General features: G+C 39.3%; 1 protein-coding gene across 7 annotated transcripts in view; it reads left to right on the forward strand.

Annotated features, from left to right (window-relative positions):
• The first annotated feature begins 360 nt into the window (after positions 1–360).
• The window catches only part of LOC5571882 (transcriptional activator protein Pur-beta), a 65,738-nt gene continuing 39,531 nt past the window's right edge, over positions 361–26,567 (forward strand). The window contains exons 1-3 of one of the 7 annotated variants that reach the window (XM_021855136.1): positions 362–700; positions 21,811–22,102; positions 22,730–23,527. The gene's annotated coding sequence lies outside the window, so the exon portion shown is untranslated. Of the gene's footprint in view, positions 701–21,611; positions 21,696–21,727; positions 21,746–21,810; positions 22,103–22,716; positions 23,528–26,567 lie in introns of those variants that run through there. The other 6 variants (XM_021855132.1, XM_021855138.1, XM_021855133.1 and 3 more) reach the window with 6 other exon arrangements.

Here is a 26,567-nt window from a genome sequence, read left to right on the forward strand (position 1 = left end):
CAATGGCTTTTAGGGCGAGATCAGAAGTTATGCGAGAGTTGTGCGAGAATTTATTATTGAACAGATTTGAGTTCAATGGAAACTTTATATTATGTTACCGCACCAGCCGGGAAACTGCTGTAGTTTCCCATCCGTTGTTGTGGAGACATTTTGACGTCGCGACGCGCCGCGGCTATGCTTGCACCGAGGTGTCAGCCCCTAGCGCGTTGCATCCAAGTGTGCGTGCGCGATTTTCCTTTTCGTCGGCTGTTTCGTTCGTTTCTTCATTCCACCACTGATTGCGATGAGTGCCCCCCACTCGCGCATTTTGGACAAAAAGTCACTCAGGTTTCGCGATTTTTGCTTGCTTGACGGGCTTCTCTCACTCTCGTTGCCGTAGCCCGTCGGTGTCAAGTTCGGCAGAAGGTTGAACGCGCTTTGGCAGAGTGGCCATCGTTCCGTGGTGTTTGTCGTTCAGTTCGGGTGATTTGAAAAGAGAAGTGCAGAAGACTAAAAAGCAGCTAGCTAGAGTAGAGGCTGCCCTCTGTGTGCTCCAACTGTGCGAAGCAAAAATCTACAATTTATGGTGAGTGTTTGATTTTCGGGACGCCTTGTTGTGTGATTCCGGACCGTGACGGTGTCTGCCCTCGGAATACTATCCTCCGGAATTACGGATTACGGCCTAGGAGGCGGAAAAGTGGATTACGTGCGTCGAAAGCTGGTATGTGGATTTTGTGTGAAAGTTATGAAATTGGAAGAAAAAGTTTTTTTTTTCTCTGCTGCCTCTTCTCGGCTCTCAGTAGGCTGCTGATGGGGTTGGTTTTTGGATTGCCGGGGGGTGGTAACGGGTTGTGTGTGTGCGCGCTGAGGGTTGCGCGGTGAGTGGTTGCAAAAGGTGGCGGAGAGTGAGTGAGAGAGCGTTGAAAATTCAGTGCGAGTATCGAAGGGAGGGAATTGAGTTCCGAGTTTTCCTCCGCTAATGTTGGTGTTCGGGAGATGGTGTTGGTGATGGAGCGTGAAGTGTTGCTGGCTTTTTGTTTGCTTTGTTTTATTGAAATGTTATGAAATTATTTGAATATTTTGGTTTTCATTTTTGTAATCACTGATTACATTTACCAGGTGAAACATTGTATCAGGTAGAAATTCTGTCTAATCAACTGACATTGTCAGGACTGGTCAGGACTCTTTTTAGAGACATGGTCTCTATTTTAATGTAGATCTTTAAAATGTATCTATTTTTAAGGAAAGGCTTCTATTTTTTTTAACAAAATGGTCTACCAGATGGTTTACTATTTTCTTCTATCTCTTGCAGTTAATCCTAGTGCATAATTAATTAAAGTTCGCCGACGGCGCAAAAAAATCGTTATACCCGTTCTGCGGCGTAGTTGGTTAAGCCCTGTCTAGCGTACTGGAGAGTCGTGAGATTGAAGCCCACCAGAAAGATTCCATTTTTTTTTTGTTTTCAAATTGACACTTGTGTCTTTGAGTTTCTGGCGTTACCAATCGACTGATAAGCCGTAATAGTAACTACAGCCCTGGTTTTGTGATTCTAGGAGTTCCTGAACTTCCTGAATTCAGTGACTCTTACACGCTCAAAAAAGCGTTCTGGAAAACATGAACTGTCAAAAATACACCGTGAACTACCATGATTGGTCTCGTATAGGGTAGATGTACCAATAATGGATGTACTAAGCACGATTGAACTTCAATTAATCGCCTAAATTCAAGAAGCGCAATTAATGTACATGTTAATGTTGTAACGGGAAGTAACGACCATTGACTTAATTAGAAAAATGATTTCATCGCAGTAATCCACGGCATGTCAGTGAAAATTAATACCTCCACTATTGGTACGCTGTTCCTTTAGTTGCGGTATATTTTTAATTTGTGTTCCTATAGTTGCGGTATCCGTGGGTTTCTTATGAGATCCTCCATTATAGGAACACTTTACCGCAACTATTGGTACAAGTAAGAAAAGTTTTAGTAAAATTAGTGATATATTATCAGTTTTAAAGCAATTTGAACGCTTTTTTCAACTATTCCGTGTATCAACAAGCCAATATGTCGATTGGCAGTGTCGGTTCTGTGGCTAATGTACCAAAATCCGTGAAAACGGCACTACCGCAACTATAGGAACACCCACAACTAAGGGAACACTTACCCTACATGATCTAGTTCACGGTGTATTTTTGCTTGTTGACGAGTTGAAATTGTTTAATAATTTCAATTCGAGAAATTATTGCTCGATACAACGAGGAACCTTTCCTGCTTGCTTGGAATACTTCTTTGCTTTCTTTTATTTTTAAGAAAGGCGACAAATGTGAGATTGCCAACTACAGAGGGATTCCATCTTTAACAGCATGTTCAATAGTTTTTTTTATAATAATAACGAATAACTCTCTTTTCGAATCATGCAAGAACTACATCTACTGATCAGCATGGATTCTATTCAGAACGGTCAGTGACTAGACTACTAACCTTGTCGACTTTACCTCGCTGTGCATTCGGTCAATGGATGCAGGAAAGCAAGTCTATGTCATCTACTACTTACTTACTTACTTATTTGGCTTTACATCAATTATCTTGATAAAGCCTCGTCAACAATATTTCGCCAATTCACTCGGTTCATGGCCGCTTCTCTCCATCCTCGACTGTGACCCACGCTCTCCAGGTCCTGATGCACCTGGTCAATCCACCTAGCTCGCTGCGCCCCACGCCTTCTTGTTCCGACCGGATTCATAGCGAACACCATCTTTACAGGGTTGTTGTCCGGCATTCTTGCAACATGCCCTGCCCAGCGTATCCTTCCAGCTTTAGCTACCTTCACGATACTGGGTTCGCCGTAGAGTTGTGCGAGCTCGTGGTTCATCCTTCGCCGCCACACGCCGTTCTCCTGCACGCCGCCGAAGATCGTCCTTAGCACTCGGCGTTCGAAAACCCCAAGAGGTTGCAAGTCCTCCTCGAGCATAGTCCACGTCTTATGCCCATAGAGGACTACCGGTCTTATGAGCGTTTTGTACATCGTGCATTTGGTGCGGGGGTGAATCTTTCTTGACCGCAGTTTCTTCTGGAGGCCATAGTAGGCACGACTTCCACTGATGATGCGCCTTCGTATTTCCCGACTAACGTTGTTATCAGCCGTCAACAAGGATCCGAGGTAGACGAACTCTTCCACCACCTCGAAGGTATCCCCGTCTAACGTAACACTGCTTCCTAGGCGGGTTCTGTCGCGCTCAGTTCCGCCAACCAGCATGTACTTTGTTTTCGACGCATTCACCATTAGCCCGACTCTTGTTGCTTCCCGTTTTAGGCGGGTGAACAAATCTGCCACCGTTTCAAATTTTCTCCCAATAATATCCGTGTCGTCCGCGAAGCAAACAAATTGTCCGGATCTCGTGAAAATCGTGCCTCGACTGTTAAGTCTGGCTCTCCACATGACACCTTCAAGCGCAATATTGAACAACAGGCACGAAAGTCCGTCGCCCTGTCGTAGTCCCCGCCGAGACTCGAACGAACTGGAGTGTTCGCCAGAGATATTCACGCAGTTTTGCACACCGTCCAACGTTGCTCTGATCAATCTTGTGAGCTTCCCGGGAAAGCTGTTCTCATCCATGACTTTCCATAGCTCTACGCGATCGATACTATCGTATGCCGCCTTGAAATCGATGAACAAATTACGCACCTGGTAGTCACAGCATTTCAGGGGGATTTGCCGCACGGAAAAGGTCTGGTCCGTTGTCGAGCGGCCGTTGATGAAACCTGCTAGATAACTTCCCACGAACTCGATTGCTGATAGACGACGGAAGAGAATCTGAGATTTGTAGGCGGCGTTTAAGATGGTGATTGCACGATAATTTTCACACTCCAGTTTGTCGCCCTTTTTGTAGATAGGGCATATAACGCCTTGCTTCCACTCCTCCAGTAGCTGTTCCGTTTCCCAGATTCTGACTATCAGCCGATGCAGACAAGCGGCCAACCTGTCCGGGCCCATCTTGATGAGTTCGGCTCCGATACCATTCTTGCCAGCGGCCTTGTTGTTCTTGAGCTGTTGAATGGCATCCTTAACTTCCCCCATTGTGGGATCTGGTTGGTTTCCACTGCACTGTGTTTTATTTTCTCGATTTCATGCGCTTTTTGAATAGCGCCCAAACCGTTAATTTTAGTGATATAGTTTGTTCGGAGAAGATTCTTGGTACATTAAAGCGCAACTTTTGACGAAAAAAAGTTTTGTGATCAATCCACCTAGCAGTGAGATAGAAAAACTATTTTTTCAAAACATTTAGATAGACATATGGTGTCTTCGGCAAAGTTGTAGCATTGGCAATTTGAAACAACTTTGTCGAAGACACGATTTTTATATCTCTTATACTTTTTGAGATATATGCCGTTGTATGTGAATGGCCCCTAAAAATCATACTTTTTATCATAACATTTTTCCATAATTTTTAACATTTTTTGTGTTTTCTACAAAGTTGTTTGTCATGGAAAACCCGTGTTTCTGCTGAACATATCATCACTCTATCTTTTGAAGTAACTAAGTTATTCATGAATTACTCTTTTTCAAGGGGTAGTTTAGGCCTCTATAACTGGCTTCGGCGCAAAATGGCGCAGACAACACTTACAAACCATGAAATCACCATATCTCCCCTTTCGGCATTTGATAAACACTTTTGTCTATAAGCGTCTTTGCATGGGTTTTTACTATCAAACAAATAAGCCTTGTTAAAACGAATTCGACTGATAAATCTTTTATTTCAAGAGATAGAGAGGTGCGATGTTCAGCAAAAACACGCGTTTTAAGATGTTGAACAACTTTGTAGAAGACATGAAAAATCTTAAAAAATTAAGTAAAAAGTTATTAGAAAAAATGATTTTAAACAAGTTTTTTCATACAAATTTGTGTACTTTGTGTTAAAAAATTCGTAACTCTTTTACAAGATTTTTGTGCTTATTATGTGTGGCGTGTGAGGCGAGACGAGTCGAATGAGGTGACAGTTGTTGACTCGCTCCCATTTGATTAACATTAGCCGCTTCACGTCACCCGAGAATGACTTGTCTCGATCCATACGTCGCGCAGAATAAGCACAAATGACATGAAGAGACTGGGTCATTCGGTTGACGCCTACCAAAATAGTACTGAAAACCAATCGTTTCTTGAGCTCCGTTTGACATATCCGACAATGCTTTCGGCAGCGTCGTTAATGGCTGCTTTGACTGTCCTCCAGCAGTCCGCCTTCATCCGACAACGCTGCCTCAAGATGGTTGTATCAGCCGCTCGAGATTGCACCGTGGTGGGCGTCGGTACCGTACATCATTGATGACGGATAGTTTTGGGCGCAGTTTCACCATCACCAGGTAATGGTCGGAGTCAATGTTAGCGCCACGATAGGTTCTGACGTCGGTTATGTCGGAGAAGTGCCGTCCATCGATCAAAACGTGGTCGATTTGCGATTCTGTCTGCTGAGGTGATCTCCAGGTGTACCGATACGGGAGGCTGTGCTGGAAATAGCTGTTACGAATGGCCATGTTCTTGGAGGCGGCAAAATCTATCAGTCGTAGGCCGTTCTCGTTCGTCAGCCGGTGGGCGCTGAACTTTCCAATTGTCGGTCTGAACTCCTCCTCCTGGCCAACCTGAGCGTTCAAATCTCCTATGATGATCTTGACGTCATGTTGAAAAAATCGATTTATTCCAAATTGTATCATAATTCCAACCAAATATTTGCCTTCAAATGTGAATGCCCATTTTTAGCGAAAAATGGCGTGCCACAAGTCGATATGGAATATGTCGGACGAAATCTGGTCTAAGATGACTGCAATGTCAATGACTTTGCAACAATGTCTTGATGTAAGAAATTATATAACGCTGAACAAGTCAAAACTAGTAAAATAAACGTGGTTGAATCACATATAAAAATCGCATACAGGTCGTATTCTATTCTAATGAGTTGGATGAATGACATGAAATTCATGGAGCCAAGGGCAACACTGCGGAGCTATCACAATATATTGAAAGGTATGACCAAATTCATGCGACTAAATAGTTCTACGAAATACATCAAAGCAGTGCGGCTTACACTAGGAAGACATTGAAATGAAAACCAGATAAGTTACAGGTTGATGGAAATTATGGTGAGTGATTTCGAAGACTAATGGGCCATCTATAAAGAACAGGAAACAGATGTAATGGACTATGTTGACGACAAATGGAAGAAAACATCGAGAGCGTGAAGAGCTACGGCGTCAACAGGATAGTTTTTGACAGGACAGAAACTGTTAGAGGATCGAAAATATGGGGAGTTTAAAAAAGAAAGGGCATACAAGAAAAATATAAAAAACCGCAGAATCAGAATGTTCACCCGCAGAAGCAGCTCATAAAAACTTTAAGTTTTCTAGAACAATACAAACGCAATTCGAACCCAAAAAAATCAAATAGCGAAAAAAATAATAGAACAAATGATGTAATCCTATATTTCGACGTCGAAGGATTTTCAAGTAACGACTCTTCCCCATTGAACTTATGTCCAGCACACCAAAAAAATAAACGAAGAAAACACATTTCAGTTTTCTAGATTGAACATCTAAATAAAATAAGTAAGTGAAAGAGTAGAATGGGACGAGACATAAAGATAGATGATGAAGAATAGAGTTAGAGGAAGGATTAGTTAAATATTGTTATCAAGGCGGATCCGCAAATCGCACACGATCGTTCGTTCTGTTCAAAATACATTCGGCAACCGTTCATAACCGTCGTCATCAAGTGGCGTCACATCGCCCACCAATCTACCGAAACAAGCGTACGTACGGTAGAGTGATGTCTTTGTGATGTACTACACAGCGTTGTCTTCTCCGTGCAGAGATCACTCGCGATAGTCGCCAACCAGCTTATAAACGCTCGCTTCCAAAGAGGGGGTCAATCCTGCTTATGCCTCCCCCCGACCACAACGGACGAGATTCACGTGTATGCTGCGTGTGAGACAGTGTGGGTCTGACTGAGTGTTTGCACACATGGGAGCCGAAAACATCAAGATTGAAGCCAACGTACTGTTCAGCTGTAGCATACAAGGCAATCATCAGCTTCTCTCTCTGCTATGCCGGAGTACCCGGAGTGAGCATAGTGGAGTGTGCAGTCCCCCCTCAGTTATGCATCAATGTTGGATTAAGCATAAAATTTTTTATTAACTTTACTACTATTTGACTATGCAGCGACATTTTTCCGTTTTCGTTTGAAATAAAATGTCGACTACATTCCTAGAATCGTTGATTCATACATGTGGGCAGTGAAAGAAATACCACATTTTCCTAAGGTGAAACAGTTTGGAATACAACTTCTAAGATTGTACCAAAACTTCAACGGCACACGCTATGTCTGAACCAGACGATTATAAAAATCGAATGTACATCGGATTTTTGCACGCTAGAGTTTAGTATTTGGGTTATATTTGCATAATCGGAAAGTTTTAAAATATTCCATCGGTGAAATTTTGATTTTTTCCACTTTTTAGCCATTTTTCATACTAAATTCCATGAAAATCAAGTTTTCAACGCATTTCCGCCCATACAAAATGTATGGAAAAAATTTCACCGATAGAATATTTCAAAACTTTCCGATTATGAAAATATAGACCAAATACTGATCTATAGCGAGAAAAAATCCGATGTTGTTTCGATTTTTATAATCGTCTGGTTCAGACATAGCGTGCGGCACTAATCTCGCAAAAGAAGCATCCAATAACAGTGCAATTTTTATTTTGGCTTTGTGCACAAGCAGAAAACTTAAAATAAGATCAGCAACGTTTGCCTACTGTTTCTACAGTTTAGTGCCTTTGAAAACGTGAGTAGGGGCACAAGTCGGCCATTGTTAAGGCCATCTTTGGATTCCGAGATGTTTCACCTTAATAAGGCGATTCTAAAAGAAACGAAACGAATTGTGCTCTGCAAGAAATATTCATGGAATGCGGTTATCTGATAATGTCGATATACCGTCGCAATAGTAACAAAAATCATAAAATGTTACAGATTTAGCTAATTTGGAACATTCGCGTTCTTGAGGAACGAATAAATCTAAGCCTATTTAAATTTTGACGTTGCGTTCAAATTGCGCACATTTTACAATGAGCGCCGCTATATGCTTCCTCTATCAATACACCTTTAATCTATCATGCTGTACTAGTGTTCCCATATTACCTAATCCGAGGTAGAGTAAAGTGGGGAAAAAATTCGAGTGGGACAAAAGTTTCTTTTTAAGATTTTAACTCAACTCCAAAAAAATATCATAGACGTCTTGGTAGTTCAAAATGCTATTCAAATAATAGACTTTTACACTAGATATTATAGAAGTCGATTGAGATTTTGAAAAGTTATGGCTTTAGACGTAAAAATTGTAATAAGAAAAAAAAATAAATGAAATGTTTTTCGATTTTTTTATGTAAACGCAAAGCTAGGCGTATATCAGGATGCTTTGAGATGAATTTGTTTTTGCATGAATCAATTTTAAAACTGTTATAATTAAAAATTGTTCCAAGATTCAGCTCTACTTGAACCAACCACCTAGCTTGTTGTGCTTCTCTTCGTCTTGTACCGGCTGAATTGTTTTATTGTATTGTATTGTTGACGGAATTGTTGTCTGGCATTCTGGATACTTTGGTGACCTTCTGGATTTTGAGCTCACCATAATTTGTAAAACTGAATTTGGGGGGCGAAAAATCTGGAAAGGGGACGAAAATTATGGTATGGTAGCAATTGAAAAACAAAAATATTAATAAATTATTATAGACAAAAATTAACTATTGTCATTGAGATTTGAATGTTTTTTACCAAAGATAACATTGAATGTATTTTGAAAGAAGAAAATATTTGAGAACTTTTGGCGATACTTGAAATTTATTTCGAGGTCCAAAATAAAGTTTGGTGACTTTTTGTTGAAGGATCTTTAGAATAAGACAGCTTAAGTTTCTATAATTTTTCACGCGTTTGTTATACTATTCGTTTTGATATTTTATTAATAAATTCTTATCAGTATTTTCAGCACAAGACATTTCAGCTTTTTTTTTGTAATTTGGTGGGAAAATCGCGTTCCAACGATAAAACCAATAAATGCCACGTATATAATTCACTTAACTTAAAAATAGGCCTGACTAACATCAAATTGCATGAAACAAGGGCTTTAGAAAAAATCTAAATTGCACTGAATTAAAAAAAAAAAACACATTTTTATAGGGTAAAAATCTAGTCTTCGCCCCTAAAAAATTTGCACTAATCTTCGCCCCTTCATACAAAAAAGTTTAAATTTGTATGAAGGGGGCGAAAACTAAAACAGGGTGAGTTAGCCTTCCACCCTAACATTTTACAGGGTGTCCATCCATCCGGGAAATCCGGGAAAAACACGGGAATTTTACTTGGCCGGGAAAAATACGGGAAATACCCGGGAAATTGTTGAACACACCGGGAAAAATATGTATTCCGAATATAAGTGAATCAATTGTTTTCAATTTTAAGTAGGTACTGTAGAAAAACTGAAAAATTTTGCCACAAGATACACAACTGACAACTCAAACTTTGCATTATGATTAACTTTTGGTGCGATGCTAGAGGGATAGTAAATGGTTTCTAGTGATCCTAATTAACGAAAATCGTTGGTTTCCTGAAGAGATTTATGGCATTTTTTGTATCAATTTCTATCGATTTCTTTTGAGATGATTTAAGCGTTTCTGGCGTCAAGATATTGAGCCAATTCAATGGAAATTTCGTTAAACCAAAGACAAATTAAAGACCTCCATGTCCCTTGCAGTTGCCCAAAATTTTATGGCTCATAAGGTAATCTAGAATGCCGTGAGAAGTGTACTGCGATTTGTCAAACTTGGGTACCTTTTGCACTACCGAGGGACCAAATGCAGTACTAGAAGTGGTACCCAATCTGAGCCCGAGTGGGACGGACCTGGTTAAACATCATTGAGATCCTTGAAAAATTTGAAGAAGGACACATAGTGATTCCCGACAAGCTTCTAGGTGAGATGCTTGATAGGTTTAAATAAAGATTCACGGCATATTCATGATGAGATTTTTACGGTAATTTATGCGATAATTGACCAGGTAATTTAAGGTGCTTTGGAAAATAACTTGGAAGTTAAGTAGTGGATAGCCTATAACACTACAAACAAGATTAATAAAAGATTTATTTTTATTCAGTAGAATTCAAGCGCTTAGTGGAAAGCTGATCTAAAAAGATTTTTTTCTGGAGTAATTTTACTACTAAAAGTAAAAGTATGGGCCAATTATTATTGTAATTATTTATTACTGCTGGATTTTCTGAAAGAAAACACCTGTCACTATTTTATTTTTAGTTAAATTTATGAAGAACATTACATCAGTTTTGAACACGGATCCTCCGCTTTGTATCTTGAGTACATACCACTGCTCCATCAATGCGTTGAGCAAATCCTTATGATTTCACTCAATACGCTGATTACGTCTATTTGTGCTTTTACACATTAGAGATAGAACATTATCGGAACTTTGAAATCTCCAAGAAGTGGAGATAGAATGCAATATAAATTTGAAAGTATCAACAAGTTTATTACGAACTTTTTGTAAACTTGAATCATATGACATTCCTCAGTTTGTTTTGAATCGCGATTGATTTATCAAATTCATATACTACGGGCTACAATACTTGTGCAATAAAAATAATTAAAAAGTCATAACAAAATAAAATAAATGTACTAATGCAATAGACGCCAGTGACTAAGTTTGTGGTTAAAGATTAAATGAGGATTACCAACAAAGCTGAAACCCCCAAGAAGCTGTAGGAACTTTGCTTGAAGCCGATGAAAATGCCGTTGTTTGATGCACTCGCTATTTAGCGCTGGAATTTTCTTTTCTTCCTACATCTATTTGAATTGGAATTTTAGTGTGTTATGTAATACAGTCGAAACTGTGCAGTGCATCAAACTACTCATATAAAGATTTTTGAAAGTTTTTTTTGACGTAGGACTACGTCTTTGTTTTCTATATTGGGGTGCACTTTAAAAGTACGGAAAATGAGACATGTAACGAAATTAGGGGAGATTTTGAACGTTAATAACTCAGTTGTTTATTAACCAATTATTACGTTTTTAGTATTATTCGATCAGAAATGTATCTACGCATCGTTAGTAATATATCCGATAAGTGAATTTTGTTGTTAAACTATTGAAAATTTGATAAAAGTTGACCCCTTTCTTATCCAACCAATCACGTTCGAGCACTTTTCGACGGTGTCGCTTCCCACTATAAAACCAAATGGTCCCTGCTTCTTCCCTCAGTCTTCTTTTTGCGGTCGGACTGTGAACACATTCTCGCTTTGCTGTTGCACCCGCGTCACAGTCCAATTTGTGTCGTCGGAAGAGGAAGACGCTTCTCCGAGCGGCAAACTACTGCTGCTGTGAGAAGCGTCCAAGCCATCGTCGTCGCCGCCGCAAATTTATCCGCGCTCCCAGATTTCGACCCGTGATAAATTCAGCATCGGCGGTCAATAAGCAAGCCCGTTAGGAGCCAATTACCAGAAGCCCCCAGAGTTGCTGATCCGAGGAGTTGCTGCTAATCGAGCGTCGGAATCGCTCGAGATTCCAAGAGTGAGCATCGTTTCCAGATTTCGACTTGTGCCCGGGGATCCACTACCCGTTGCTGTTGCTGTTTGCGTTGAGGATTTCCCGTTTGACCATTGCAATCAAGTGATAACTTCCCGCAGTGCTATTTATCTGCCATCGGACCTTGTCAGGACCATCAAATTTGTGGAAAAGAGTTGAAGGAATAATATTTCCGACCTTATTAGATCTTATATTTCTCAATCAATCTCGCAGCTTCATACAAAATTTAATTTGTAATGAATAATTGACTATTCGTGGACGCTGCTGCAGTGCCGTCGGGTGAGTGCTCAACATTTCACAACGATTGTAAACTAGAGTGGAATTTCCGACAGTGTCTTTGATTTGCCATATTTTATGAGAACACTTCGATTACGAAAATGATCACATGTAACAAAATTGCGACATGTTTAGAATGCTTTTGAAAAGAAATTAAAGAGTTGTTTGTGTAATATTCCCTAATGTGTTTACCACATACTTGCTATAATCTCTTAATTCATCTCATAGCATCATACAATAATTGATTTATTACGAATAATTGACAATACGGCAATTTGAGGATATTTCCGAGGACGCTGCTGCAGTGCCGTCAGGATGCAATAACAGCACAATGTTCATCTTGTACATCCCTTACTCAGACATCAGTTTCATATAGCCTATTTCCCAGATAAGAAAACGAAGAATTTGAAAGGAGGAGCATCATCTGCTATTCTAAGGGTATAAAGCATCCCTCCTTCGTTGAATTCGGTTTCATTCTGTTTTCGCTTTCGAGCTGGTAAGAGCTCCTCCAAACTTGCTCAGCTCCTCGCTACCAGAGGCAAGCTGTTGATCACCAAGCGGCGGCAAGTTTGTACGAGATGGCTGAAGAAAATCGACCAAAGCCGCTTGTTGAAGCGCACATCGTCATCCGTACCGCAAATCTCATCGGGCGAGGAGGATTGCAACCAGTGCGCCGTAAAAGTGTGTCCGTGTTACGCAAATTCAACAATTCAATCGGCCCTTTTCAGAGCCAACAAATGTGTTTTAAAGAGTTGATTGTGTAATATTCCCTAATTTGTACGAGATGGCTGAAGAAAATCGACCAAAGCCTCTTGTTGAAGCGCACATCGTCATCCGCACCGCAAATCTCATCGGGCGAGGAGGATTGCAACCAGTGCGCCACCAAAATGTGTCCGTGTTACGCAAATTCAACAATTCAATCGGCCCTTTCCAGAGCCAACAAATGTGTTTTAAAGAGTTAATTGTGTAATATTCCCTAATGTGTTTACCACATACTTGCTTTAATTTCTTAATTCATCTCATAGCAGCATACAATAATTGATTTATTACGAATAATTGACAATACGGCAATTTGAGGATGTTTCCGAGGACGCTGCTGCAGTGCCGTCGGGATGCAATAACAGCATAATGCTAATCTTGTACATCCCTTACCCAGACATCAGTTTCATATAGCCTATTTCCCAGATAAGAAAACGAAGAATTTGAAAGGAGGAGCATGACCTGCTATTCTAAGGGTATAAAGCATACCTCCTTCGTTGAATTCGGTTTCATTCTGTTTTCGCTTTCGAGCTGGTAAGAGCTCCTCCAAACTTGCTCAGCTCCTCGCTACCAGGGGCAAGCTGTTTGTACGAGATGGCTGAAGAAAATCGACCAAAGCCGCTTGTTGAAGCGCACATCGTCATTCGTACCGCAAATCTCATCGGGCGAGGAGGATTGCAACCAGTGCGCCGTCAAAGTGTGTCCGTGTTACGCAAATTCAACAATTCAATCGGCCCTTTCCAGAGCCAACAAATGTGTCAAAGAGTTAATTGTGTAATATTCTCTAATGTGTTTACCACATACTTGCTATAATTTCTTAATTCATCTCGTAGCAGCATACAATAATTGATTTATTACGAATTATTGACAATACGGCAATTTCAGGATGTTTCCGAGGACGCTGCTGCTGTGCCGTTGGGATGCAATATATTTTCTATTGTTACGTGGTCCTACGTCACCAGTTCGTACAACCCCATAGGGATGTACCCTTATAGTTTTTTCTTCTGTTCTGTTTACTTTTCCAAAGTCTAAAAGAAGTTCCAAACCGGTACGGTTAGTACTTAATCTTAACTTATTGTATGAAGTTTGAAACCAGTTCAACTTTATCCTTTCCAAGTTGCTTCAAAGTTACCATTTGATCTTAACTTGTACTTCCATATCAAACTAAAGTTCATTATAGGTGTGCTTAGTGCTTTTATTGAACTTGATACTAAAGTTCATAACGAGTTCATCATAAACGATTTAATCAGCAAAAAAGTTCCATAAACCTAATTCCGGACCAAATTTGAACTTATGAGTTCACTAATAAAGTCTAATCTGAACTGAACTAAGCCATCAATTTGGAGGTTATTTCCGCCGTGCCAAATACTTTTTCACCGGATTCTAAAAATTTAAGAGACTTTTTGATCAACAATTTGAATTGATTTTAAAAAAAAGCCAAAGACCTAGTATAAAAATAGTTTAAGCAGCAGTTCTTAGTTCTGACATTTTTTTATGTTTGTCCAATACTCCTGCGGAATTCAAACCAATATCATTCAAAGAGGGGCGACTCGTAACCTCTCTTTCTATCTGTTCTACGACTCTAAAAATGACTATTTCGACAAATTTAGATTACAAATCAAAAAGTTTATGATCAAAATCGTCCTATCTAACAAATATCTACCCATTAGATGCAAATTTGTTGCTGAAGTTCAAGAATTTCTAATCGTGGAACAGGTAGATTTGAGGTTAGGGAATCGCCACTGATTCAAACAATTCATAAATAACTTAGATCAAGTCCTCTGAATTTGAACTAATGGAATGAAAACAAAACGAAAAAGTGGCAAATGATTTGCGTACCTAATTCTGAACTACTCAACATACTAGAGCAAATAGCTGCAGAATTTACAAAACCCTGATAATATGATGAGATTAGATTTCAATACCTATTAAATCCTTTACTCTATTTAATCTAACATGTAACTGCTATGGTATTGCTATTTTTTATAATTTTTGACAATCTTTATGTAAGAAAATAAAATGATCTAATATTATCAAAAAATCTTTACCGATGAAAAAATCTTTTGAAATTGAAAACGAATATTTTGAAAGCCAAATCAAATATCAGCACTTACTAACAAAGGTCGGAAAAATAGCAAGTCGAAGGATTTTGATGTAGTCCGGTTTAAAGTTTTTAGGCATCCGGGAAAAATCCGGGAATTGGAAAACTGAGTTTGAATGGACACCCTGATTTTAGTTCAGTGAATGAAATGCTGGACAAACCAATCGCCACAAAGCAGGGTTAGTGGACTTCCTGGCATCGAATATGAAGAAACGTAGCTCGTTTGGCAACGGTAGAGTAAGGTGGGGCAAAAGTTCGACCTTAGTGGTATAATCAAAGTTTCCAGGAAAACAATAGCAGTTGAAACAAAACAAATACCATACAGTGAACCTTCAACATACTGGCTATAATTATGCTGAACAAACTTGGGTCAAAATATGTACCTATTTTTAGTTATAACAATTTCAAAATTAATTGTCTTAAACGAACTTTTGGGGGGAAGGGGGTGTTAAGAGTTCGAATCTAGTGTGGGGCAAAAGTTCGCTGGCTAAAATTCAAAATATCGATACTGTTATGACAGGCATACTTTACACCAGCCGTAAACTCAAGTTTGCCGAAAAATACACACTAAATTTTCATCAAAAAATTGCCCAAAACAGGGTTAATTGTAATATACTCAAAAATAGCAATATTTCGCAAAACTAAGTGGAAACGTTAAATTTATGTGACATTTTTCGCACGATCAAACAAATTTTGCTTAATTTGAAGATAATATGTGGATTTAATTTGCAAATTTTTCCGTGAGTTTATACAGGGGTCGAACTTTTGCCCTGTTGATTCGAACTTTTCCCCCCTAAATGCTAAACATTGTTACCAAGCATTTATGCAAAAACTAATACACCTCAAAGCATCTTTATGATAGGCCTAGAAACGCCCTTACATAAAATATTAAAAAGATTTTATCTTCAATAGGTTCCATGCAACGAAAGTTTGACCAAAAATTATATTATCGAACTTTTGCCCCACCTTACTCTACGTGTGTTGTTCGCTGTAGCCGCACGATATGGTTTCCGTCTGGGAGGGAGAAACCGATACGAATTTTATCTACTTCAAGGAGATTTTGCTCAATACGGTGTTGCTGAAGCTACGTTTTCAAAGATCCAAAAGAGATCATTGTCTGTACTCTTCAACAAACAAAAACGACGAAATCTATTACGTGCCATATGAAGACGATTTACTTATCATTCGAACCATTGAAAACTTGAAGTAACAATTGTCCCGTGAGTTCAAAATGTCCGATTGCGGCAAGGAGAAGTTTTTCCTTGGAATAAAATAAGATTATGATAGTTAGAAAGAAATCCTTCAGTTGTTCGAAGAAAGCAATGCACACAAAATTCAGAGGAAATTCGACATGATAGATTCCAATGCAGTGAACACGCCTATGGAAAAAGAGGTACGGTTGAGTCGAGCCGGAAGCAAAATGAATGAACGATTCTATACCATTACCCGGAATGCAATTTACTGGAATACCACTTACCGGAATGTACCATAACCCGGAAAAAACATTTTCCGGAATGTACCATTTACCGGAATGCACCATTTTCCATTTCCGACGACCTTTTTCAATACATTTGTGTACAATATTTGTTCTCTTTCATTGATGCTCAGCACAAATTATGTCACGCTAACCATGGACATTCTTGACTTGGTTTCCATAAACACTTTTTCAAAAGACATCTTCAAATAGCTATGGACCAAACATGTTGTTCTATATTCCGGCGTTACGACTCAACTGGGACAAAGCTATTCTAGTAGCATTTCTACAGTTAATAACTGAGAGCCTATGTCAATCGACCACTTTTACATTCGTTCATATTTTGACAAGTATGTAAGTACTCCAGCTCTGAAACGTCGTCAAGTTTGCCAACCAGAAATAAAAAAAAGAAATAAACATTGTGGCCAAATATGAACTAAGTAGCTTTCGAAAAACCCCACTGCCGAAGTAAATCAAAAGTGTCAAGAATAGGATCCGGCTCCATATATATCGAAAAACTATGTCTTCAAATTTAGAGTATAAAACTAAACATTGCTGGCAAGGATAAAAACAATGAAAAGAATTTTTTGTATTATATATATTTGATGTCAAATATTAACGAGGTCAATACAAATCGAAAAAATCGCCTATCAACTAAGGTAGGGTGCATTGGAGTAAATGGAACATCCCAGCATTTGAAAATGTTTGGGTTTATGATAGTTTTCTTATCCCCTTCAATTAAACAATTAAAACAGTTTAGAATCCGATTTAAATATTGTATAAAAAAATAGAAAAAAAAACATTATTTTTGCGAGGGAAGTATCATACAACAGTGCAATTCTTATTTTAGCTTTAAAGCTCCCCCAAATCAACACGATTTTTTAAGCGAATTCGACAAAAAAAATGACGTGATTTTGTTGTTGAGTTGTTTCAAGCACTCTTGTATGGAACCATCCCCAGACAACCAGAAATCGCATTAAAGATCACGTTACAACTCGTTTATTCATACTAATTACTTCAAACTCGTTAAACACCGTGGATAAACTCGTCAGATTGATGAGTTTCCTCGCATAAAACACTTCTTTTCTGAGTTCATTTGTACATTTTGTTTCGTCCCGTACACACGTACAAAGTAAGTCGGATCAATCCGTAGCAGCTGGCAAATCATCATTTGTTATCATAAGTTAAGTCGCATAATATTGCAGGTTAGTTCGGTAGAATATTTATACACTCGCATTGTATGTTATTATTCATCACATAATATATGCACGCATATCGCCTCCACTTTTGTACGTAGAAGGCCGTTTCGCAACATCTTATAAGTGAAATTTTGCACATACAAATCCTCCAGGTGATTTCGTTATACGTACATTTTGGTTGTCTAGATCTAGACCGATACGACGAAAATCGCTGCGAAATTGCGTCACTGTGGGTTGGATACGCTCATCAAACTGTGCATGCAGCGCATGTCGCTGTCGCCGTAAAAAAAACGCCTTGATTTAGGGGAGTCATTAGGTTTGAGGAAATCTAATAAACCAAGACGAAACTAAGAGTGCCTTGGTGATCGAGAGTAGGGAGTCTATACGCCATTGTGACGTCCATTTCTGGATTCCGAAATATTGAACCTCAATTGATCTACTTTTCCTTTGAATTTTCTTGATTGTGCTATTTTTCTACGAATGTCATAACTCTGAATGTCTGTACCCCGAATCCAGGATAATATACTAGAAAGAATAGTAAGCAATCAAAGAAGAATATATTTGGTTATTTTCGACTAAACACATTTTGCCAAAAATGCCGAGATCGGTGGAACTCGAAAGAACCACCAACCAAATAAAGAAGGGTGAATATCAGATGACCCGAAATGGGTAATTCTAGAAAAAGGGATATACGATAGATTTGCATTCGGTTGATTGACGTTTACAGAAACGACATTCGGTGAATTGACACTCGGCGAAAAGTAGCACAACCAGTCGTGTTAAAAATTCTAACCATTGCTTATTTATTAACATTTGGACACTTGGAGAACCGACGGTCGAATTTCGAAAGTAAAGTTACATAGTTTTTGGCTACAACTAGCCAGTTCAGCAAAGACAAGCTGAAAGAACAGCTTTTTTTTTTAAAGAAGGGTAAATCATCTATGAAATGCAAATTTATGAAGATGGTGCATATTGACATGATCAAGTACGAAGATATCTTAGACTCCTCTTCGATGCTTACGCATTTAGAAGGAAGAACTTCCCCTGTTCATAATCGTTAGTGATCATTTTAAATATTTTAAGGACCTGAAGGACCATAAAACGGATAAAAGGACGTTAATGAAAAAGGCGAGAAATAGAGAAATAATTTTCCGGTAAATGGTCCTTCCGGGTAAATGGTTTTCCGGTTAATGGTCTTCCGGTAAATTGCATTCCGGGTAATGATTTTCCGGGTAATGTCGGAGAACTGAATGAACCTTACAGAGAACTCCTAGGCAGCTTAATGTATTAGATGCCATGTGCTAGACCTGATATTTGTTTTTTTTCTTTTTTCTGTTAGTTACCTTGGACGTTACCACTTATTGGAAATAATTGTCAGTGATTTGTTTACACTTCTATAAAGAACAACTGATGCAAGTTTGATCAAAAAAGTTTTGTTTAAAAATAATGTCAAATGGATCTTGAAAGAAGACAAAACATTGTGAACAAACACCAAGAACATTTTTAGTAGAAAGCTGGATCCTATTCTTGGCAGTTCAGATTCACTTCGGCAGTGTTTTTTTCAAAAGCAACTTAACTCATAAGTTAACTCAAAGTTTCAGACGATTCGGCCGAGGAAAACCCCCCATGCCAAAGTGAATCACTTCCAGCCCAAGTAGCTTCTTCTTCTTATTTCTGGCATTACGTCCCCACTGGGACAGAGCCTGCTTCTGAGCTTAGTGTTCTTATGAGCACTTCCACAGTTATTAACTGAGAGCTTACTGTGCCAATGACCATTTTTGCATGCGTATATCGTGTGGCAGGTACGAAGATACTCTATGCCCTGGGAAGTCGAGAAAATTTTCAACCCGAAAAGATCCTCGACCGGTGGGATTCGAACTCACGACCCTCAGCTTGGTCTTGCTGAATAGCTGCGCATTTACCGCTACGGCTATCTGGGCCCCTGCTCTGCCCAAGTAGCTCTGCACCCTATTCAGTTCCAAGCTGACTAAAATGTTGAAGATGCCAAAAACAACAATTATTCGAATGCTCAAAACCTACAAGGAAACCCTGAGTGCGGAAACGAATAAGCAATGCTACGAAAAAACTGAAACTATAGAACGTTACCTACATGGTGCGTTAAGGCTAACCCCGGTCTTTCGATCCTAGATGTGGCCAGACGGTACAACACTAACTTTCAAACGGTGTGGAACACTCTTGCTAGGGAAGGATATAAGTCGTACAAAGCCAGCAAACATACAAAACTTACGTAAAACTCAATTAAGCAAGTTCCCTCGTTTTACATCGCTACAGTACGTTAGGTTGTGCTAGAAAGATTCAAGTTCGTGTTTTTCGACAAATGCGCGAAGAATGCCATGATTTGGCAAGCGATTTGCTGTTGTGGCCTGGAATTGGAATCATTCGTCAATTTCTTGATGATAACATCCCAAAGTTACATCGAAGAATGCCTGAAAAGCGTGTATTGCCGTTCATCTGCAAGCATAGGGGCGCTCAGTGAAGCAGACTATGTCCTAGTAGACTGGCCCTTAAACAAAAAAGTTGTAAAACTCAACGGGGCAACCCCTAGATATGAGCCTTAGAGTAAGAAAAACGCTCTCTCAAAATTTCAACTCAATTGGTTGCTCCACTAGGTTGCGCATTCGATTTGAAGTTTGTATGGGATATTAGTCTCAAATATATTGAAAGTTGATCCTATGTCACTGTTTCGTTCCGTATACTAATTGTTCGCGTTCAAATAAGCCCAGAATAACAAATACACTAGTTGATACCCTAATGAACATAATTGCAGAAGGTTGTATCTGGATTAAGTCTCATTTTCATTACTCTTTCAGTTGTTGAAAGTTAGGCTTAGATCAGCACTCCCGTACAGTCACATATATGCATGCGACATGTGCCTCAGCTCGCCCAGCGTCATAGGTGGCTATGATGCGCTTAGTGGCTACCTCCAAGCTATGTTGAAGAAATACAAGCAGTATTGCATGATATACTTCAGATGGTTAAAACACCAAACTGACAAACGCGACCAACATTTCACAAAGACGGTGACCATTTGATCATGGTACAATCTTCTACAATATTCTTCGCTATTACATCAAGTAGTGTTTTTGACATTCTGGGTCCAATTGAACGCGATCATCAATTTTCCTGAACCAAACAGTAGATGATGTGCCTTTGCTCATATGTTTGAGCTGAAAATCCCATATTAACTTCAATTCAAATGCGCCAGCTGATGGAACGACCAAATGAGCTGAATTTTTCAGAAAAACTTCCTCTAACCCTAAGAAATAATCCTGGGGGTGCCCCGTGGAATCATACAGCTTTATTTTTCTCCCATACGGAGCTGGGCCAGTCTAATGTCCTAGTGAGGACGTAATGCTAAGAACAAGAAGAAGAAGAAGAACAATATATTTACATCCAGATATCTTCACGACAGAGCGTGTGATGTATCTCTGCTCTCCAACACTCCTTCTCATCAAATAACCACCGAGCTCCTTTTTTCCTCTGAGCTCGTACCGGTATCGAACTCCTCCTAGCTGCCGAACTTCTTCTAGCCTCGAGCTGGTCCTAGCATACTGCACCTTGTTTCTAGCTCCTTCTTGATATCGAGTTCCTTCGAGGACAGCCGAGCACTCCCATCGATCAACCAGCATCTGCAGCCTGTTTCTTAGCATCTTGTCCCTCGACTTGGTACGTGTCTAAGCTACCTCCTCGTCCAGGCTTTAACTCCTCAGCGCATGCTGCCTCCTCGTTTCTCCTGCTTCTTTGTGGTTCCTCATCTAAATGATCTCAGCGTCTACTCCAGGTGTTTATGGGCCCATAACCTGTTGAAATAACTGCAAGAAAATAGAGAAGCTGAGTGTACCTATTCTCCAACAGTTTCCACTGTACAGACTTTGAGGGCTCCATGAAGAGGAAGGTTCTAAATTTCATTTAAACTGTAGAAATATAACTGTCTAATTTGCTAACTTTGAAGTTTCAATAAAAGTGTTGGAGAGATTTTCGAAATTTTTTGGCTTACGAATTACTGGTCTTTCTGTGGGTCTCAATTTATTTTTAATCAGTTTTTACAACGTCACCATAATTTTTAACCATAGTTCCTTATGCCAATGGATTAATAGTTGATTCATAAATGTTGTGTAACTGTATAAATACATTCGCTATGGGTAATGCTGGTCATGAGGTATAGAGCGTGCGAGTTCGAGAGTCGTCGTCGGTCGGTATGGTGAGATCACGTTCGACTCAGGAGAAAGAGTGCATGTGAGTGAATGGCGATTGAAAGGAAGGTATAATCATCAGGCTGGCAATCAGAGGAGAATTGAAAAGAAGAAAAGATGTTGGAAAAATGATTGAACTTTGCCAATTTCAGAAGATATTTTTTCTTCTCGCACTATCTTCCAGACGTTCCCAGTTGGACCAGGAAAAGAAGCGACCCGAATCGGATTGGTAATACGGATGTGAGCTTGGGGAAGTTGGGATCGATCCGTAGGCAGGTGCTGGAGCACAAATTTAGAGTTCAGAGTAGCCTTCTGGTGTCGGAAGAATTCCCAAAGCAGACGTTCGTCAGGAAAAATTTCATGGAACAACATCATCCGAAAAGTGAATCGATCCGGACTTGCCGTTGTCGTTGGTGCAATCGGGAGGATTGTTTTCGGGCGACCTGAAAAACAGAAGTGCTGGAAAAGTTTGAAATGTGAGCAAATTTTTTTTGAAAACATCATTCCATACCGAAGGATAGAGAAAAAAAAGTAGTTTCGAGGTGACTGTGCAAAATATTAGAGAAGTCCGACAGGAACGAAAAAGATAATAGAAGCTTAGTGGATGACGTAGGTCATTCTGTGAAAATAATCAAGATGTTTAGTTGAAAACCTGATTTAGAAGCGTTATGTGTGTTTTAGCAATATTGAATCAACTTTTCTTCCCTCAAAGCTCATTGCATATGCTTTTATTTTTCTAATTCTTACTTAAACTATCATATTTTCTTTTCTTTCCTTTATATTTCGGTGGTGCATTTCAACTTCTTCTGATGGATTAAATGGTCCTGCTGTTTCGTGTTCATCTTACCTTGCCTTGAAAACATCCGGAAAAAATTGAATCAACGAATGAAATAATGGTAATTTTGTGGTGATTATGGTGATGTATATATCGCGCTTCATATGTGTATTTAAAATTCAATATTAAAAACTCGCGTTCGGTGTAATGATTCGCGTACACACACCCGTACGTGTGCCGTGAACGAATACCATCGAACGGAACAATAAAAACGTCACACACGTCAATTTTAATACAAACTATCGAAAAAAAAAGACGCACCATACAGTGGAAAAACGCGACCATAATCAAAACGTGCATCCAGTACAGGTGATTCGTCGTGTCGTTTAGCGAGAAGCGACCAACGAAGGGGAAGCAGCAACACGCGAAACCGAAAATGATTCGCGAATGACCAAACGAAAGGAAAAGCGATAAAGCAGGAGCAGCAACGAAGAAGCACCAAACGAGGAGCGGAGAGGTGCTATCGATTTTCCTCGCGATCCAGAGCAGCAGCAGCGAAGAAGATCGGTGACAGAAAGAGAAGGGAAGAGAAGTGTGTGTGTCGGTCGAAGAACAGCTGAGACGCGGACAAGTTTGTAGGCCACTCTGGCAGAAAACAGCTGCGGCACTGATAGGGGTGTGTGTGCTAGCGGAGAGCCGTGGGTGAAAATTTTAATGATATGAAGTGTGGATACTGTCGTCGTTGATCGATAGTGGATTGTGCTTTCCAAAATTTTCATCTTTCCTTCTTGTGGCAAACAAAGAATACGTAGTGTGTGTCTAGAGCCTCAAAAGGTGGGCTAAGGCAAAGGAGGTGAAGAAGCCAAAAGAAATAGGAGCCATCCATAGTGGTTCTGTGGGTGCCGAAATCGAAGAGAAGAAGAGGGTGGTTGTGAGGTGTTGAAGGTGGAAAAGTTCACGCACTCACGCACGCGAGTGAAACATCTGTTCGTTGTTGAACAAACGGAACGCCGTGGACAGAGAGTGTTGTTGGTGTGAGAGGGACTCAGTCCTGAAAGCAACGAGAGCGACGACAACACAAGCAGCAGCAGCAGCACAGCACACAGGTTAACGACAGCGTTGCCAGGTAATTGCACGGGGAGTAGTATGTAATACAAAATCTCGAAGGGCATTTGGAAGGAAACAAAAAGCGCTCAACGCTGGCTTATATTCGATTAGTTATGTGCAAATTTCATCCACGGAGAAGTAAGCTAGATTTAGTCGCTGCGAGCGAGCGATCAAATGTATAATGATTGATTTCTGTGTGCAAATGTACTCATGTTACAAACCAGCGGAGCTTTTGCCTATTCTACGTACACTACCCTTTAACCCATGGCCGTTGACCGGAACGACCGAGGTGGTGAAAAAAAAAACTTTCGGGGTTTATAGTGCATTTCTATGTAAAATCGATGCAATTGGTTCAACGCTTTTGTTGAGTAATCGTTATTGTATTTTTATTAATCAAAATCTTGCTAACTCTTTCTGAAACAGTTCATAAAGCTATAACAAATTATACAGCGTAACAAAAATGACATTGTTGCGTGTCTGAAACCATAGATGTTTACATAGAATTAAAACAAAAAGTGATTTAGTGATCCTATCCACCTAGCATGCAAAACAGGATTTCATTTAAGATACAATTTGGATTGAATTCCACGATTAATTTTTAATTAATAGACTTTTTCAACATTCTCACAGTATCTATACAAAGTTCTTTGTTTCTCTTATATGGCAAAACAGTATTTTTGGCAAATATTATGAACTTAACTGATAAGTATTGTTTAAAACATAAATATTCAATTCTGTGACAAATTAAGAAAATAAAAATTGCCATACAAGGTTGTCAACTTGCATGCAAGTTGGATGGAATCGTTAAATTCTGCAGTCAATATCTGAAAAAATATACGTGCTAGTTCATTTTTTAAAACGATAGTGGATTCAGCAACGCCGAATCAAATAAATAGCGGTATTTGGATGCTTAAGACAAAAAAGTGTTCCGCAGTGTTACCGCTGAAATTTTCAGCAGGTCAAAACAAATTAATATTTGGCTCAAAATTGACACAAAAACTTGGTTTTATGCTTGATTTATCAAGCATTGTCACTTGAAGATTCTTAAAAAAATTTACGCCTATATTATAGAAATATACGTTTCACCTTTTAAAGGACAATTTCTATCCATTCCCAGTTTTCCCGGATAATAACGTACTATTCAGTGAATGGAATAAACCATTAGTGTACAATACAACGTATTGGATTGTAATTGAATGTCGAGGCAACATTATTCTGGTTTGTAGATACAATTCATAAACAATGCAATATTATGTAACAGAAGACTGTATTGTTTTATTTGATGATTTTGTTCAAATTCTTATCTTCTGTGTAGCTTGACTGATATGTTGACTGATAGCATTTAAAATGATGGGTGTAAATATTCAAAAAGTAAATAGTAAATATTTTACAAAACCATTGTAAAAAATAAGTGATTTAGCTGTGATTCAAAGAACGAATGTAAACATATTTTCTTCTACATGAATTAAAATCCATTTGCTACTGTCGTATATATATATGTTATCTACACAGATTTGAAAGCCGCATTCGATCGAATTGACCATGAGATACTTCTTCGCAAACTCCTGAAATTAGGTGCCTCCAAAAGGCTAGTTTGTTGGCTGCGCTCGTATCTGGTTGGAAGAACGCTGCGTGTGCAGTTTGGTAATGAGCTTTCAAATACGTTTACTAACAAGTCGGGTGTGCCACAGGGAAGTAATCTAGGTCCTTTACTATTATCTCTGTATATCAATGATGCTGCGTTGCTACTTGGACCAAATTGTAAATCCATATTTGCGGATGATGATCTACGTCTCAGTTCGAACAATTGAGGACTGTCATCACTTGCAAGCCCTCTTAGATCGATTTGTAAATTGGTGCCGAAGAAATCGATTGACGATAAGCATCACAAAATGCTCTGCAATGACTTTCCATCCATCATTGCCAAGGCAAATCGCCAGCTTGGATTTATTTCTAAAATTGCGCAAAACTTCACGGATCCCTACTGTCTTAAGTAATTGTATTGTGCCCTTGTCGGCCCAATTTTAAAGACTGCCTCGGTTGTTTGGACTCCTCACCAACTCACTTGGAACTTGAGAATTGAGAGGGTTCAAAAACGGTTCATACGGTTTGCGCTGAGAAGTTTACCATGGCGTGACCCTGTAAACCTACCTCCCTATCCAGATAGGTGCCAATTACTCAATCTGGACACGTTGGAACGTCGGCGTAATATTGCACAGATTTCCACTGCAGCTAAAATTATCAGTAACGAACTGAACACTCCAGGGTTGCTATCCCGAATCGATTTTCGCGCCTCCAGATGGACTCGCAACACAGCTGTGATCCAACATCGATTTCATCGCACCACTTTCGGTTAGGGGTGGTCCATTAATTACGTAAGGGTTTATGGGGGGAGGGGGGGTTGAAGATTTCTTACGCGCCATACAAATTATTTTTGGTTTTCATACAAAAAATCTTACCATGGGGGGAGGGGGGGTTGAAAAACCGCTAAAATTGTCTTACGTAATTAATGGACAACCCCTTACAACGAGCCTTTTTCTGCGATGTTAAGGACCTTTTCAATTGTGGAAGAGGAATATGAATTCGGTGAACCTGCTAAACGTTTTGTCAACCGTATTACGCGATTACGACTAGTGTGATTCTCACTTTTTGAATGTTAATGATTATGTATTGTAAGTTGTATTAATTGCCCCTTTTATTATCATTTAGACTAATAAGTCCGATGAGTTACAATAATAAACAAATAAACAAATATCCGTCAAGTTGGGGGACAATCTATACAAACACCAAAAAGAAATGCTGTCAGAAATTCTTCCTATAATTCTGGATTCTGACAGATATGCCACCAAAAACATCTAAAATTTAAAATTTCAGTGGATTTAAAAATTAATTTACATTTTCTTTTGAAAATTTCCCGTTAATCTGCTCCTGGAATGTTTAGAAATGCAAAAATCATTCATCTCATAACATTGTTCTGCAACGCCCCGTATAGGTCTGAGTTAAAAAAAACTAAAACTCTCGTCGATTAACGAATTCTCAATGGATTTCAATTATTTTTG

This window comes from Aedes aegypti, chromosome 3, assembly GCF_002204515.2.
Source record: "Aedes aegypti strain LVP_AGWG chromosome 3, AaegL5.0 Primary Assembly, whole genome shotgun sequence".
Lineage (NCBI taxonomy): Eukaryota > Metazoa > Arthropoda > Insecta > Diptera > Culicidae > Aedes > Aedes aegypti.